Source organism: Bemisia tabaci, chromosome 8, assembly GCF_918797505.1.
Source record: "Bemisia tabaci chromosome 8, PGI_BMITA_v3".
NCBI lineage: Eukaryota > Metazoa > Arthropoda > Insecta > Hemiptera > Aleyrodidae > Bemisia > Bemisia tabaci.
This window is the reverse complement of record NC_092800.1, coordinates 34012788-34030664: the sequence shown is the minus strand read 5'-3', so window position 1 is coordinate 34030664 and position 17877 is coordinate 34012788. Positions and strand designations below refer to the sequence as shown.

Genomic DNA, 17877 nt, shown 5'->3' with positions numbered 1-17877 from the left:
GCATCCTCGTGTTCAGTTCTCTCAGTAGTTTCCACTTAAGCACAAATTTCATCAAAGTTCAGACATCTGCAATTTCTCCATTCGTCTGTAAATTTCCGTCATAGATATCACCATCCTCGCAAATAAATATTTTTTCGAAGGAAATTCGGCATCGTTGGAACTCTCATACGTCGTTCTTCAACACACCCGTGCGCTGGATCGGACTAGAAGTGACACTGCGCGCTGCGTCTCTTCGTCTTTGAATCGGGCCGCGGCGCACTGTGGATCGAGCCAATAGGAGAGGTCGGACAAAATTTGGAAACTTTAAAAGCTCATAACTCCATTCACACACAATTTTGAGGTTTCAAAAGTGGCTCCATTGGTTTCCTCGTGAAATTTTCCTTTCGAAGCACCCCTTAAAATGTAAAATGGATGTATTTATGCGAAATGGAACTATGTGCAAGTGGAAAGATGGGGTGTGCTCGTTAGTGCTCGGGCCATAAGAATGAGTGGGACTTTAAAAGCGCCAGTGACGTCAGCGGTGGGACCGGGCCGGGCGCGACACGAGCAACGACGACTAGGTCGTCAGTTTTTAATTCATGAGCCCTGTCCTCAACGCTCTTGTCACATGCCCACGGCTCAAGAGTTAGCGCTCAGTTCCTTTTGATTTAATGTCAAACCCCGCTTTTCCATTTTCTCAAAAGGAACTATATCCAGGTGTCTACAAGTCCGGAATTCCCGGAAAGTTCGGAAATAGTACTGATCTTTTAAGGGCGATCCGGAAGTACTGAAAAAGTGCGGAAATTCCGCAAGAAGGTCCGATTTTTGTCGTTTTTGTCGCAATTTGAGCGAGAAATTCAAATTTCTGAAATTTTTTGAATTTCGTCAAATGAAGGCACTGAATAAGTACTGAAATTTTCTGTTAAGGAGGTACTGAATTTCTTGGGAATGTACTAAAAAAGTACCGTAAAAGTACTGATTTTTGGCCAGTCTCCTTTAATGGACACCCTGCTATATCCACTTTTACATTGTTTCTTATCTATAGCTCACCACGAGCACACCCCATCTCTCCACTTCCACATAGTTCCTTTTAGCATAAATACGTCCAAATCCCTAGTAGCAGAACACATTTTTGTTTTTCTAAAAAAAGTATTAAAAAAACATATCTGTTATCTAAATTATCGTTTTATACAAAAAACGTGTAACGCTTATATAAAAAAAAATCAAAGTTCAGACCTGACCGTAATATATGAAAAATGATAAAAGCTAGATAAGGTAATTTTTTTTATACACACATTTTTTATTTTTTTATATAACGCATGCATACAAAAGTGTTAAAAGCGAACATTTTTATGTAACGATTATATACAAAAATAGGTGATCATTTTCGTGAGCATTTCGCGAATTAGGAGAATTTTTAGTACGTTCGCGAGAAGCTCACGAAAATTCTAACATTTTTTTATATAATGGTTACATAAAAATGTTCACCTTTAACACTTTTGTATGCATGCATTATATAAAAAAAATTAACTTCCGTACATAATATTTATCTTTTCCTTCTGTGGTTCTGCTATTGGGGTTGCTAATTCTGACGAATTAAACATCCAAATGTGCAATATTAGTCAAAATTTCTTGTCCGACCACTTTATTGACTTGACCCACTGTCGGCCGGGCCGTCCGCAGTTGAGCTATCTCCACTATCGTCACCGATAACGGCTAATCTCTCGTGCCGTGGCGATGCCGTAGCCGGGTACTCCCGATTCGAGTACGCGACTCCTTCCCGATCACCTGCTCCCCGGAGAGCTCCCTCCCACCGTTTTTTCGGGACCCTTCTAGTGTTTTCCCGTGTCCCTCCAGTGTGTTTCGTGTGTCCTGCGCCGTGCGAGGACTTGATATACGGTCTGTGGATGTGACGGTAACTCCTGATCTTCTCGATCGCTTGGGACGGCTCGTATACTACCAGGTAGGAAATGCCGATAGCGGATCCTAGGACGTTTATCTTGATACAGATGTTTGTTGGATGTTGTTTAGGATTGAGTGGGGGCAATACGCATCGGCGGACCTGGAGTGCTTTTATTGGGAGAGCATTGCCGTGTTGGTGCCGCTCCCTGATTTGTTTACAAGTTCCACGGGATCTTTAAAAAGTCCAATTGGACTTAATAGGAATACATTTTTAAACTTGACTCCAGGAATTGAAGAGTTTGCCCCTGAAAAGGTATATTTCAAATTTGTTCTTGTTTTTAAGGCCAGACACACAGCATCGTCACAAACGTATTCTTATGTTAATATGATAAACTAATGCTCCTAGCTATTTGTGAAATTTTAGGCCCAAATGTGTAACGCTGTTTACTCAAAATTTCAACTGTGTTTTGCTTAAAACAAATATTTTTCGAAACCGTCCCTTTGCAGGCAAACTCTTCAAATCATCTCTTCGAGAGAAAACTGAGCTATCCTCACTAGAATCTGGAATCCTCGAAAAATATATCCATCGACGTTTTACTGCAAACTTGGACATTAAGAAAATCTTATAACGCCTAGAACTGCGACGCTATCTTGTTTGTTTACATTGCTCCCTGAACAGCACTATGGGAAGACTAACAATAAGGCCCACAAACCGATCAGAAATCGGCACAGTTTTCTGTCTTTGAAGTATTGAGATAGCAGTGTTTCTGCCTGTACAGGTTCTATAAGCTAATCATTTTTCTTCCTTTTCTATTTCTTCGGGCCCGTTTTCGTCAAAAGCTACACATTTTGGATCCGTTTTTGTTTGTTCCAAGCTTCCTACTCGCGCTTCTTCTTCCCTTCTCAACGAAAGCATACAAATAGACTTGATAGAATAATTAAAATAATATTCCTCATTTTATCTCGGAAAAATCACGGCAGATTTTAACGTGTTCTAATTAGTTAACCCGTATAAAATAGGCAGTAAAAAACTTGCAACGTCGCAAATTGATTTATGAATGTATTTTACGTCGCCGTCTGTGATAAGAGAATGTTTAATAGCAGACGCGCTGGTGTCATTTCAGCGGTAATCGCCATCTAGTCGAAGCGAGACAGTTGAAGGCGCTCCGAGCAACTATTCCGCCACGGAAGTATTGCACAGTATCCAACGAAAATGAAGGCGCGGTATCGTGTGCAAATAGACTGGTATCGTTTACCCCTACGATATGCGGTTCCTGTTCGAACGATTTTTGTGAAACGTGGTTACCGGGGGTATTTTTTGACGAGGAACTTGAATTTCAACTCGAATTTTCAAAGCAAAAAAATCCAAGATGGCGGAAGTGGCCTAAAATGGTATATTAGCGCTCTCGAAACCATCGAACTTTGCGATCGAGCCATCTATTCTTTTCTGTCCAGTTTCAAAATCGTTGTACTCTTATCTAATTCCCAAAAATAACGTTCCTCTTTTATTTTTTCGTAGAACATGTTACAACAAGCTACGATTGTGCTTTAAAAACTGATCAACGGACTCTATCAAAATGCTTCGCCAGAGGTAACAAATAAATTAATCACTGTAAAAATACTATCGAAAGGGAACATAGTTAAAAGTCAGTGAATCAAAAAGTTTGCAACTAAGAATAGAAGTCAGTTTTAATTCCTGCAAGAGTGGACGACTTTCAATTTAACGAAGAGAAACAAGCTGTGCCTACAACAGCAGCTTGCGTGACAAGCTGTGCCACTGTGGTTTTGTCAAAGATCAACTCTTTAACACAAAGAAGAACTCATAACGATGCGGCCGTTATAAATGATGAGCAGCTCTAATCTTCAAGAGTCTACTTCTGTATTCAGTCGAACTTCATATGCATGGAAAGACAGGGCTGAATACATTAGTAGGGTTGTCAAAACCGCGGAGTGGCCCAAACAACATTTTGACACTCGGAGTTCTCTCACAGAGTGACAACGAAAACTCTAATAATGTATTCAACTCTACGTGCATGGAGAGTTTGACTGAATATGAACGTATTTCTGCCACACGGAACCATGTGAATTATGACGTGAGCCCTGTTATGCGTATAATCTTGTGGATCTCAGGGCTCATGTTCTTATGTACATAGTTCCGTTTGACAAAAATACGTCCATATGTAAGTATACTTGCTCATCGAACAGAGGTGCCTATTCTCTATCAAGGTCTCAACTATAGAAGCTCCTCTCCAGCTTATTACCTAGGGGTGGTTTTTGAAGGAAGCCAGTGGTGCTATCGAGTTTACAGAACAATAAGTCACCAAACCATGAACGAATTTTGACTTGCAAATACGTTTTACCATGGGTGAATGACGTGTAGAACACGATGCGCGCATTAAAAATGCAAAAAAACTGATCCAGAAACCAAGAAATATGAAGTTTAAAAAGCGCAACTTTTCCGCCAAAAAACGCCCTGGTTTCGTGCTGAATCAGTGGATGTCGTCCGGCACTAATCAAAAGCGAGCACGGGTTTTTAAGACTTCCGTCTTTTTTTCACTCCTCGTAAATCAGGGAGGGGGTATTTTGGACATCGTATCGTTGACAGGGGGAACTTTAAAAACATTGTACAAGAAGATAGTCTTATTTTGACCCGGCACTCTCGCAGTCTGTCCGTTCACCCCGAAACCCTCCGTAAAACCTCCTTGATCCCTACATTTTACTCTCTCCGCCATTACTGTCATGCTGAGGATAAACGCCGTATGAGTATTCGCATATTGCCAAATTTCTCTCAATAATATATTAATTTATACGCAAAGTTATGAATATCCCCTCTCGGAATTTTAAAATCCAGTCAGTTAAATTACATGTAAAATTCACTGAAAAATTCTAAGGAAAATTTCCGAGTGTTTCTCGAGAATCCAGTACATTATTAAAGAAAATATGGCAACATTGCAATGCTCTTACTGCTTTCTTCAATAGCACGGCAGATTACCCCAGTCTGCAACCACGACAGGGCAGTATTCCGCTAGTAAAGGTACTCGAGTGACTATTTGACATATTTACTCAAAAAAGAACCATCTATATCACGACATGAGCCCTGAAATGTACTTATTCTTACGGATCGTGGATCCCAAATTACGATGAAGATAGTTCCTTTTGATTTGAATACGTCCTATTCATAAGCGATCGTTCAAAAATAGAATCTCGTCGCCGCGCACGAAGCCACCCTTTCACGAGTGTGAATTTAGTCTGAAGGGCGTTAATAACAGCGAAGGGGGGCGGGGGGTGGGTGGCAAGGGGGGTTGTGAAGCGCGGAGGGGGTTGAAGAGCGGGAACTGAGCGATCTCTAATGGGACGTCTGTCGCGCCGCTCGCGTTGGCACGCGTTTGTTACGCCGTCACAACACAAACAATACATCCATGTTGCCAGATTTATCGGGAATCTTTGGCTTTTGGGGGTGAATGAGAATGGGAATCGCGCACGATAAGGCAGCCACCCTTAAGGTGAGACGAGGTCGGCGGGCTTAACCTCACTGAGATCCTGTAACCCCACACCAACGATTTGCTACTCTGCCTTGCTGAGGAAAAACGTCGTATGGATATTCAAATGTTTCCACATTTCCAGCAATAAAATTTCTATTTTTGAAAAAAATTTTGAGTGTATTTCCTTAAATTTTTAGATAATTTAACTCAAGTTACAAATAAAATTCCATGAAAAATTGACAAGAAGAATATTCACAGGTCTTCCGGAAAATTCGTCTTTTATTGAGGGAAATTTGGCAATATCCGAAGGTTCATACGGCGTACTTTCTTAAATTAAGGCAATAAGGCAACCTGAGGCGAGATGTGTCCTGATTTAAAGCTTTCATAACAAATGTAGTGAACAAGTTTGGCTGCTTAAATTTGCGTCCTAAATAAGATGTTTCGTTTTTATTTGTATTATTTATCGTGAATTTGTATGTGAGGTAGAAAATTGAGAAACTATACATCGTTCTATCACATACCACATGAGGCTCTCCGGAATTTTCATTTTTTGTCATGGCTCGTTTCAAAATATCGACCTCTACTCAAAAATCATTTATGATTACTATCGGGAAGATTTGTTTGAAATCAAGACAGCAAAAGTATCTTCAGTGACATTGAGATGGTTTGCTATATTTTAGATTTCTTAGTGCATTTTAATTGAAGGATTCGTGATCTTTGTACCACAGAAAAGAAAAGGTGTAATTTTTTTTTCCCTTCAAGAATAGCTCTAAAAATTTCTCACTGGAAGCAAAGTGTTTTGATACACCAATATTTTTTTATTGGTGTTGTTGTCTGCAATACTTATTGTCTAAAGGGATTGTAACTCCAGTTTTCCCATTTCTTCATTGATGAATTGGACTGCATTTTGCAATTTGGACCTATAAATTCCGGCCCGGTTTAAAAACAACGTATGTGCCATTAGTTTCCCTATGCACATAAGTGTTTTTTCAGATGAGCCAGAATTTATAGGTCCAAATTGCAAAATGCAGTCCAATTATGGAATCGTGTGTCTCAAGCGAATCCGTCTCGGGGATCAGAGGATACCGTTGTGTCTTTTCTGACGGACTTAATTTTAGGATCCAAGTAACTGAATTTCATTTTTCGACTCTCCGCCCTAAAATGGCTCTTTAAAATTATCAAAATTAGCAACACTGAATTTGACAGCGGCATAGCCTGCAACCTGCAATCCCCGAAAACGGATGGCATATAACCTCGTTAATTATACCGAGGGGAAGGGGAGGGGATAGAGGAGGGCTTCCCCCTTTGTTCTCGGAGAGCTTGTACCGATTGACATAATTCCAAGCGTTTACCTACAACATTCTATGATTTGATGTTACAGTATTATTGGGTCGCCTACAGGAGTGGCATGTTGGGACAAGTGAGTGTCGCGATAATCCATGGAGCAGGAGATCGGGAATGCCTAATACTGTCTTATGTCAAATACTGTCTCCTTGGGGCTGTAGTCGTGGTGATTGACACTGAGAAATAGAATGGAATATGGAGATGTTGCATGTGTGAGGGATTTGCAATTTGACTGTTGATTCTTGTGTAAAAGTTCGCGAGAAACACGATAGTGCCACTGGTTTTCTCTGAAATCACTCCCAAGCTCAAAAAAAGCTCTCAAGTTGAGGCCAAAAAGGGGGGGTTATCCCACACTATTCTGAGAGTCCACCTCCACATCAAGACAAACTCTCCATGCAAAGATAGGGAGCAAATACATTGACAGGGCTGCCACTTTATTTGGGGACTCCAAAACCGAAAACACGGCAACCCTGCTAATGTATTTGCTCCCAATCTTTGCATGGAGAGTTTGTTTTGATGTAGAGGTGGACTCTTAGGGTAGGGTGGGATCCCCTCCATTTTGGCCTCAACTTGAGAGCTTTTTTTGAGCTTGGGAGATGATTTCAGAGAAAACCAGTGGCACCATCGTGTTTCTCGCGAACTTTTACATAAGAATCAACAGTCAAATCGCAAATGCCTCACACATGCAACATCTCCATCATAGAAAGGTATCGACTTAACCCTCTAGAGGGTGACCCAGCGCTAATGGCAAAGAGCAGTTGTATCGATTTTAGGGGTCAAAATGAGACTTTCTTTTTTCGTTGAACATTGATCTAAAAATGAAACACCATCAAGTCAGGTTTTGGGAAGAATAAAATTCTTCCGAACAATTAAAGTGCTCACATTCTTTGTCCGGAAACATAGTTCCTTCCCGTTACACTTGATCGAAATATTTTTCATAAATTCCCTTTTCATTTACTCTATTTTTCAGAAACGCAATCTCTTATCTTATCTTATCGTATCTTAATGAAAGTTGAAGTGTAGGATTTACAAGTGTAGGAATTTACTTTGTCGTGTGCGGCGTCGAGAAGCAATTTAAAGAGATTGAACGTTCATTCATTTTACCTTTCTTTACTCCTCTGCTGAAAACGAAAGTCCAATCAGGGCAATGCTCATAATCGTTTACATCGCCAAATATAGAGTCGGTAGTTAGTTGATGTCATGGCGTCAAAAGCTTTTGTTTGGAATAAAGAGAAAAAGAAGTAAAACGATTTCAAGCGTGACTCAAGCGCGGCGCGGCGGGCGGGCAGGGAGCGCGAAACGCGCATTGGCGCCTACAAACCTAACAGGGATACTTGACGCATTGCGCAATGCGTGACGTATCCCTGTTAGGTTTGTAGACGCCAGTGCGTCACCGCGCAATGCGTGAAGTATCCTTGTTAGGTTTGTAGGCGCCAATGCGTCGCCGCTCCGCTTTGTGTTAGGCTCTAATATTTAATCTCGCGGAGTCAGCGTTTTTCAACTCATGATTTTGAAATGTTTGCACACTCTGCATGGACCATCTCATTTTAATTGATGAAAAACTGATGAAAATTGATGATTTATGTTTTAAAGGAAAATATAATGTGTGTTTTGTAAATATTATGGTTGTTCCGTATTAAACTTAATGATTTCCAAAGCACACGAATTTCTACATAATTTCTTATAGCCTTTTATAGCCAATGGCGATAAAGTGTAAATCCCGGCGATAGGAACTATAGCCCGACTGTATACTTTTTTATAGCTTCGTATAGCACGGCCATATGATTTGCTTCGCTTTCTACAGCCAGCTATATGATTTTCAATAGCCTTCTTTAGTCAGCTATAAGAACTCCTATGGTATTTTGAAACGCAGCTCGTATCGCCAATTTTTACCAGGGTAAACCCGGTAATGGTTACCTGTACCAGTATATAGTAACGTTTACCTTTCCTCTGGCAAATTGACTGAATTGACGCTGTGTGAAATATAGCTTGAAGGAACGGTAAATTCTACCGATATTTTTTTTCAACGTGGCATTTCATTGAAATTACTCGAGGGAAAGAGTGTGATTATGATAAACAAGCGTTGAGTGAATTGACCAAGTCCGTGAAAATAAGGGCACAGAAGTTGGAGCCGGCGGAAGGAATGTCTTAAATGAACTGGTGGTGTTGGAAAGTTCCTAATTGCGAGTGAGCAACAATTTAATTTAGATAACTCGCTTTGGCCGACCCTCGTCCCTCGTGTTGAGTTGAGTGAAACTAAAGCCCACCATGTTGCCACCCGTCACTGGATACTCAAGGCCTCTGTCAGTCTTCGCAGCAAACCATCCTGCTAATTGAATATCTCTATCTAAAAGGCTAATGACTAGGTTACTCCCTATGCTCGGGATTTCAGGAACATTTAGGAGAATCTTCAGTGACTCGTAGTGTAAAATTTATCCGCGAGGGATAAACACTTCTGTGTTTTGATCTCTGAAATCACGCTGTCAGAGCTCATACAGCAGCACGGAAAAAAATGGATTGCTGATTCAGTTAATTCAGTCGTTAAAAAAGCGACTGCAATGTATCAAATTTACATTTTATAATAGTGGAATGCTGAATTAATAACCGTCGTAATTGAAGTAGCATTTTTTGTAAAATCTACATTGAAACATTGCAGTCTCTTTTTTTTAACTACAAAATTGTTAAATCAGCAATTTAATTTTTTCGTCGAGGGCTCCAAACTCGAGTAAATTTTGACTCGGTTGGTCTCTCGAAGGTCTTTATTCCGATCATAGTCATCAGTCACAGCCTGGTTTCAGTTACGAAATGGTTTCATTTTTGTCCCAAGGATTTATCTTTTCCTGGTCGCATAAATTTCAAAAGTATCCAGAGAAGTTTGGTTGTTTGTTCATAAAAGGCTAAAAATTCATAAAAAATTCGTTTCAGGTGCCGAAATATTTCATAAATTAATTAGCCTAATACAATATTGAACCAAGAAGTTATGTAAAAAAAATGGACACAAGAAGGATTGATAAACTTTAAGATTAGGTCTCTAAGTGCAGATAGCTCATAAAGGATTTCAAAGTATAAATGCTTTCTGCATCAAGCGGAATCGATTCGGAACCCGCCTCCAGGCCCAACAGGCTGAGTGTTGAATCTTTATCGAATGCTTTTGATCGATAAATCCCTATCTCAGCAATGCTATCTATCGATCAAGGTCATTCGATAACGAATTCAATAATCCGATCCGAGGTGCCGGATTCAATGTCCACTGAAATCCTCCGATTTTCGGAATTCTGGTTAGGGTGGTTTCCGGTTCAGTTCGCTTTCCTGCCTGACAGCTTAACCAGTCGAATCAACAATCAAGTATGTGTACATTTTATCAGGGTCCATAAGCCTGAACCCATGAAATTACTCACTTCTTCATCTTTTTCTTTTTTTATGGGAAAGTGCTACGAACGCAAAAAAGACGCTTTCGGTCAGAACAATTGGTTCACACCTGGTCTCAAGCTGGTCTCGAAAGAAAAAAATCCGACCATTTCACAAAACAGCGCTCTTTTGTGAGAAACTCTCCAATTCTTACAAGAAAATTTAGCGAATGTGTAACCTGGTAGCTCAGCAAGGAAAAAAGAAGACCCAAAAAATTGTCAAATTCCTGGAGCCTGATTAGACAATTTGACTACCCTAGGGGGCCTCATTTTTTTGAAGCAGTTTGGCCACTTTCAATCGGCTTAGTGGCTGTCGGGAAAGTTGGAAACTATTAATTGGACTGAGTCCAAGTTGACCTGGCTTAGTTCCCTTTTGCTTAATGCGGCCAAATTATAGTGTTTACATCATTTTGCACTCTGACCAAATCGCCTCCTAAAATTTGATTATGCAATGTGATTGGCTTTAAAGCAGCAGTAGTTGCGCGTTACACTGTGAACTTTTATCAGGTTTCACACGCGAACTTAAGCACATTATCCTTTGTCAAGCGCTGAATCTGCTAGGTTACCTTCAATGACCTAAGTAGGCAATGTGAGTGGCTGAGGAACAGTGGCGAAGCGTGAATAATCGATTATCGATATCTTGCCATTTGAAACTATTGTAAAGAATCGATTACTAAGGTGTTCTCTGCGAACACCCTGATAATCGATATTTTTTCATAGGTTTGAGTGGTGTATCAATCGATATATCGCAAAGCACGCCACGCAACTGCTGAGGAACAACAATAGTTACTTGCGATGTCTTGGTACCTGCACAGGAGGACACTTCAGTGTATAGACAGTATCACGTTCACTTCTGTGGTTGTTAAGAGAGGAATTTTCACCTCCGAAGGCGAATTTTCGCAAGTGAATTTCGTCAACTTTTTCAAGCAGATCGGCAGGGATGCAAACCATAGGAGAAAAACGCTTTGATGCTGCCAAGAACTCTTGTTCATAAAGGAAACAGTGCAATCACAGTGTTGTTAAAATGTTGCTTCTTCATAATAGTCTAAAAAATCTCTCAAAATAGCGACTAGTTTCTTTATCCCACCAAAAAAGCGTTATTTTTAATGGGAAATAATTGTGTAAATTTTAATATTGTATATATATTAAGTATTTTTTTTAAAAAAAAGAAGAAGTTGCTCGATTTTGAAAACACTGTAATCACGCTGGTTCCCTTTTGCTAAATGCGATCCTTTCCGTCTAAAACCTGTCGCCACCCTTTCACTAAAACTGTAATTAGTAGGTTGCTCCTTATTGCAAAATGCAGTCCATTGGATCTTGAAAGCCCCGTAACCGCAGACGGCTGAGCCAATCAGTCCCGTGTACAATCCCGCAATAAAGGTCCTCTCCAAGAAGCATTCAAACCTTTCAGACTCGTTCCTTTCGAATTAGAAATTTCGCCATACATAGTGGTCTCAAAAGACTCCTCAATTACCGCTAAACGTCCGCAAAGGCTGAAATCTTCGAGCCCCTCACTCGAAAAATACCCCGACCGACTGCCGCGAGCTTTGACGTGATGAGAGGCGTGAGTAACGTTTCTGGACGGCGCGCCGCACAGTGGACTGAGTTAATCGGAGAGGTCGGACGTTGACTTTTTGACTAAAACTGCTAATTCTGATGTTTAATTCGTCACATTTTAAATTTTTAGGGGTGCATCTGAATGAAAATTCCACGAAGAAACCAATGGAACCACTTTTGGAACCTCAAAATAGGGAATTTGCATGCAAATTTCTTATTGCTTCATCTGACAGTGCTTACAGAGCTGATCTCACAGTATTTTTTACAATTTTTCTCTGATGTAGGAAATATTATAAAAATATATTTAAAAGTGAGAAAATGCATCACCTAGTGACGTCATCTGGTGGCATTTCCATTTAAACACATGTATTTTAGTAGATTAGATCATTAGATCATTTTGTCATATCTTCTCCAATAATTGTTCAATTCATGAATCAAGGGTATCCTCGTGTTCAGTTCACTCAGTAGTTTCCAGTTGGACACGAAATTCATCAAATTTCAGACACCTGCAAATTCTCTTTTGACTTTTAGACCAAAACTCAGAGACAAGAGACCCTCCACTGGCCTCTTGGCGGCAGGTAGAAGCTTTCACTTTCGGGGATTCAACAGTTTCTCATGAACAATTATAAGGGAGCAACAGTCATCACCCTAATTTCGGCTGTTGACCTACCTACATGGTGGATGATGAGCTTTGGGTGACGTCATGAGCTAGACAAGTTTCCCAAAGTTCGGCCATTTTCGGCTTCTTTGCAAAACAAAACTGCCAACACGTTGTTGAACATCAACCATGTAGGTAAGTCAACAGTAGAACGCTGGAGTCCCAAAAGTAAAAGCTGCCACCATGGCCAAGATGCTAGTGAAGGGTCTCTTTTCTCTGCCAAAACTGCAAATTTTGATGTTTATTTTGTCACATTTCTAATTATGAGGGGTGCCTCTAGAAGATAATTTCACGAGGAAACCGATGGAGCCTTTTTTACAACCTCAAAATTTTGTATAAACGGAGTTATGAGCGTTTCAAGTTGCCAAATTTTGTCCGAATTTTCCTATTGATTCGATCCATCGTGCGTCGGTAACGATGCGGGAAGCCGAGGATGAGGGAGGAATTCAGGTCAAACGGCGACTGGACCGAGTTCCTGAGTCCCCGAATCGAGCCGAAAGGATGAAGGGGGATCGGACAAGGAAATGGAGCCGGAATCCTCGAGGAATTTAAAGAGACGGGAGTTCGGCCGCCGTTGAACGGGAGTATTCGGCCAAGTGTCAAATGAAACACTTCACTTCTTGCATTCTCCCACCGCTCGTCCAGCGTCTCCGGCCCCCGTTCCCTCGGGAATCAAATTCGTGAAATTACGCCGCCTTGCCAAATGTAGCGTAGCCTGAAATTTTACAAGGGATTGGAGGTGATTTTTTCGTTACATCATTGCAACATTGCGTTTTATAGAGACTATAGTTAGTTAGTTAGTAATATATTTTAATACATTCAGCGTCACAGGCTGTTGACGTCTTTACAGAGAATTTTGAAAATGGGTGTATGTACGAAAATTTAGATTTTTAAATTAAGAGAGGTGAAGAGTTTCAGAATTTTGGTCAATTGAAGGGAATACAGCAGTTATAAATGGACGTATTTCTGCCAAACGGAACTATGTGCATTATGACGTGAGTCCCGTTATACAAATATTCTAATGAATCCCAGGGCTCCTGTCTTAGTGCACATAGTTCCGTTTGGCAGAAACACGTCCGTATACAGTTCAAAAACCCCGAAAAAGTGCGTTACGTAATTTAGGTACGGCCCCTAACTCTTTCGGATAAGTTTTAAATGTTTTTGCCATATTTAAGGCTTTCTTAAACCTCCCGTAATCACAACGTAACATTGGGAGCGTCCGTAAGGGAAGAAGCAGTGTAAAGAGTAACCATGAATACGTTTTATACTGTTGAGGTTTATGAGTGAACGAAGATCCCTTTTTCCAATCACGAATATATGAAGAAGAAAAAATCACCCACTCTGCTGCAGATAGCTAGATTCGCCTAATCTCCCTCGTTTTCAAAAGAGGGACCTTCCCTAAATTGTGTAACGCACTAGAGGGAGGGGGGTCGAGGATAGCGTTACGCCATTTTGTCATTACGTGTTAAATGATGGGGACCTATACGTCACAAAAGTGTTACAAGGAAAGAGGGGGCGAGGTAAAAAATGCCGTAAAAGTGCTTTACGTAATTTAGGGACAGCCCAAAAGTCGGAGGGAAGAGCATCCATGGCTGTGATTTTCATCGCCTCTAATTTTATCGGAAACGAAGGGAGAAGGGCCACGCATTGATTCTTCCGCTACGAAAATTAAGCCCCCCACCCCCGTCGCCCTTTGTTGCTGCTCGAGATAAAATTAGCCCCCAAAATCCCTATCTCTCATCATAATATTTTCATAAGCTGCGAGGTCCCACAAGAAGTTAGTGTGAGAAAACAATGCGCCTCGGGAAGACCTCGGATGAACGCCTTTTCCGCACAAAATCTCCGATTTTGTCATCGTCGCTTAAAAATTGTGGTTAGCGATGTGTGGGGCAAGAATTAAAATTCCTTTCAAGTTTTTTCTCATCAAAATTTGAAACATACCGAGGACTTCCATAATTCAAAATCATCGCTTGTCTTGTTTCAGCAGATCTCGATTTAATTATTTACTCATTGTTGCCAAATCATTGTTGCGAAATAGTAATACTTTGGAAGAAACAGTCGGGGTCGCTATGCGGGAATGTCAGTCCTCTAGGACTAGCTGAATATCCCAGACTGAAAAATTTTTCAGGATTTTTTCCCACAATTTAAGAAAAAGAGGGAAAAGAAAAAAGTCCTTAACTTAAAATAATTTATTTCGCACCGCATTCTTTTTTATATAAAGAAAAATTAAGTTTACTTCAAGAACTTTTTTTGAGTCAAAGTAATTTGTTTCAATTCCATCGAAGTTTCCTTTCTTTAAAAAATGTTACTCGTTCGTCGATGAAAAATTTCATTTTCTTTGAGTGAGGAAAAAATCCCACCATGCGGAATTTTCTGCAAATTCAGTAAATTTTTCTCTAAATGAAAAAAAAAAAAATGACGCCAAGAACTTTTTTTGTGTTGAAGAAATTTTTTTCAATTCTATCAAAGTTTCCTTTCTTTAAAAAAATGTAACTTCTTCATCGATGCAAAATTTTATTTTCTTTGAGCGAGGAAAAAATCTCATTTAGAAGAAATTTTCTGCAAGTTTAATAAATTCTTCTCTAAATGGAAAAATAACTCCAAATTGCATATTAAAAAACATAAATTATAGTATATTTTGTTTTTAATTGTAACAACAACGTCAACAAAATGTTTAAAACAGAACTTAATTTTTTCATGTTGTAAATGTAACATCACCGAAAAAAAAAATTAAGTTGATTTAACATTCTGGATGTAAAAAAAGTGTGCGAGAACTTAGGAAATACTGTATTACCCGCTACAGTACTTTAACAATACCAAGATGCAAAACTAACTTCGGTGGTAGGTAATTCAGCACTTATAAGTTCTCGCACACTTTTTTTTACATCCAGAATGTTAAATCAGCTTCACTTTTTTTAAGTGATTGTTTTTTTAGTGGAGTCTCCCTAAATTCTGGAGATACCTCGACCCTAGGCGTCAATCCGACAACACTGTTCGTAATTAAGGGCTTCGGAGGCACTTCCAATTCTTCAACGCCCCTCTCGGACGGGGCCTCTGCGGAAGGGGTGAGTGTACCTCTCGTTTGTTTAGGGGGGGGAGGGGGTGGGACGAGGGCGCCACCCGCTCCTTGCGGTGGCGCCACATGACCCCGCGACTCGCACCCCCGGCCCATATTTATTTCATATTCCCATCTCGCCCGCCCCTCTCTCAAACCCGTCGCTTATTCGTTTTTTCAATCGCGTCCTCTTCCGGATCCCCTGAATCGGGTCGCGAGTTGCCGCTCTTGGCGGAAGGAAAACCCGCGTTTCCTTCGGTGATTAATCGTGGTGCAGCGGGGTTAAATGCGGAATCGGTCGACTCCTTTGAGAAAAGCGCAGAAATAAGGAAAAAAAAATAGGACAAAAAATCCCGATCAGGGAAAATGGCAGTTTTGAAAACGCCTTCAATTGTGGCGTGATACCTCACGCTTTCCGGAGAGTACGAATAGTTGTATCGTTGCGCCGTTGCAATCCGCTGGAAGATGAATATTGATGTTGCTTTTCGCTAGCCTTAATTGTTTGTTTTCCTTTGCCGCTACTGCAGTTTTGACCGCATAGTTTAAGTGTACTCAAGCTAGGATTGTATTTAACAAATGAATAATTTTTATAGAAGAATTTAAAATAAACAAGCGGCAAGAAATATAACACAATAATAGGATCTCAAATCAACAATCAGTTTTAAGGTACCAAAAAAGTAATGGATTTTTCTGCTTCCAAGGTACTGAATTTTTTGGAAAAGCACTGAAAGAGTACTGTAAAACCACTCAATTTTTACCAGCCAGTTGTGGTAGACACCCTGCCTATGAATACGAAAGACATAGCTCGTGGTGAGAGAGGGATATCTGCACGTCTCTGTTAAGAGCAATTACTCCTGATTTGTCGCAGTTCCTTTTACCCATAACCCTACTAAAGAAGGATATTCTACATAGAATTTATGTCTACTTGAGGACTAATGAAGATTAATGATAAGATATTGACTAATGAAGTCTAATTGATTCCCGCATGAACCCCACTACGTATGGTAAGCTGTACAAACTCTATCGACGTAATCACAAACACGCAACTGTGGTGCCGCCTTAATAGAGAAATTTCTTACTACGAGTCAAAATGAAGAAATAAGGAAAATATAATAGGACATTGAAGTGATGAAATAAAGAGGTACTTACGTCAGATTATAATTACAAAAGCATAGAATACTGTTAGAAATAGACAATTTAAAAAAAATATATATAATCAAATAATAGCAAACCAAACTCCAAAGCAGAGTTGTAGCGGAGTCAAACTTCGTCGAACTTTTAAGAAAAAAGAAAAAGAAAGAAATCGCCGGACCAAAATATTATATTTAAATTAAAGACCAAGAAGAAGATTATCAAGAAGATTTGAGATATTAGATTGTCTTTTTTGTCAATACGAAAAAAAAATTCTCCAATATTTTTAGTTATTATTAGGAGACGATTGATTTATCTTGACTGCCTTTGAATCACAACAGAGACAGCGTCTGACACGAAAATTGAAACGTGATACTTTTGACCCAAATTACTCAACTCCTCTCCTTCGGCAAGTTCGGCCGGAGGAGATAAGAAGGGGTTTACCTCGACGCACATGTGATTCACAGAGGAAATATTTGCAGGGGGAATAAAGGGAGAATGGTGAAAATCACTGACAGGCATACTGGCGGTGTAATTGAAATTCATGGGATTCGCCGTGAGTGAGGGATCGACTCGCCCGCTTGTTCGAATTTTCCCCCGGATTTTTCCATTTTCCGCCACCGAAGAGGAAAGTGGAGTGAGACGACTTGACTTGACACGGATCAAACGACCACGCAGCCCAGATTGATAATGTGACGTGGTACTCGATGAATTTCAAAATTTGTCACACCCAGCAGACTCCGCTCTACGCTCGAAGCGATCACCGTAAAACTCTCCGAACTTTTTAAGCATATCAATGACTAAATGCAAAAATAGCGTGTTATAGGTAAATAGGGTGTATATACCAATCTCTTGCAAATTTAATCGTCTTTCGACAGAAGTGGCGAGATTTTCGATATTTTGAACAGAAAAAAAGTTATGAGCGAAAAATGGGGAAAACCCGTAAATTTTAGTCATTTTTTCAAAATGGCGGCCGGGAGGAGGGTCGGATCTGTCAGGCAAGTCGAAGTTCGGATTCTACGACCCACAAAACATAAAGTCCGCCCATAATTGCTAGTTCGACTAAACTTTCCCGCAAACTGCCTATTTTAAGCTCTATTGCCTGGACTACCTATATCTCGATGGGCTACTAAGCAATGTACGAATTAAAGTGCTTAAGGAACTATTTCTCTTCAAATGTTTACAGGGATAACAAATCTTACAATGCGATAATCTGAATTAACTTCTCAAAAAGGTATGCTTGTTTCGAATTGACATCGATTAAAGGGCACAAATATAAATGACATCATTTTGTTGTTTCCATAATGAAGAAACATAACTCCATTCCAAGGTTGCAACATTTGATTTTTCACAAGAATGTAC

At 40.1% G+C, this 17877-nt stretch overlaps 1 protein-coding gene across 7 annotated transcripts in view; it reads left to right on the top strand.

Moving 5' to 3' along the window:
- Positions 1-17877, top strand: part of LOC109030233 (prolactin-releasing peptide receptor) — a 384812-nt gene that overhangs the window by 79547 nt on the left and 287388 nt on the right. For 3 of the 7 annotated variants that reach the window (XM_019041085.2, XM_072303434.1, XM_072303435.1), the window contains exon 1: positions 1713-1942. The exons of 3 other annotated variants lie outside the window; for them this stretch is intronic. The gene's annotated coding sequence lies outside the window, so the exon portion shown is untranslated. Of the gene's footprint in view, positions 1-1712; positions 1943-17877 lie in introns of those variants that run through there. One more of the 7 variants, XM_019041089.2, reaches the window with a different exon arrangement.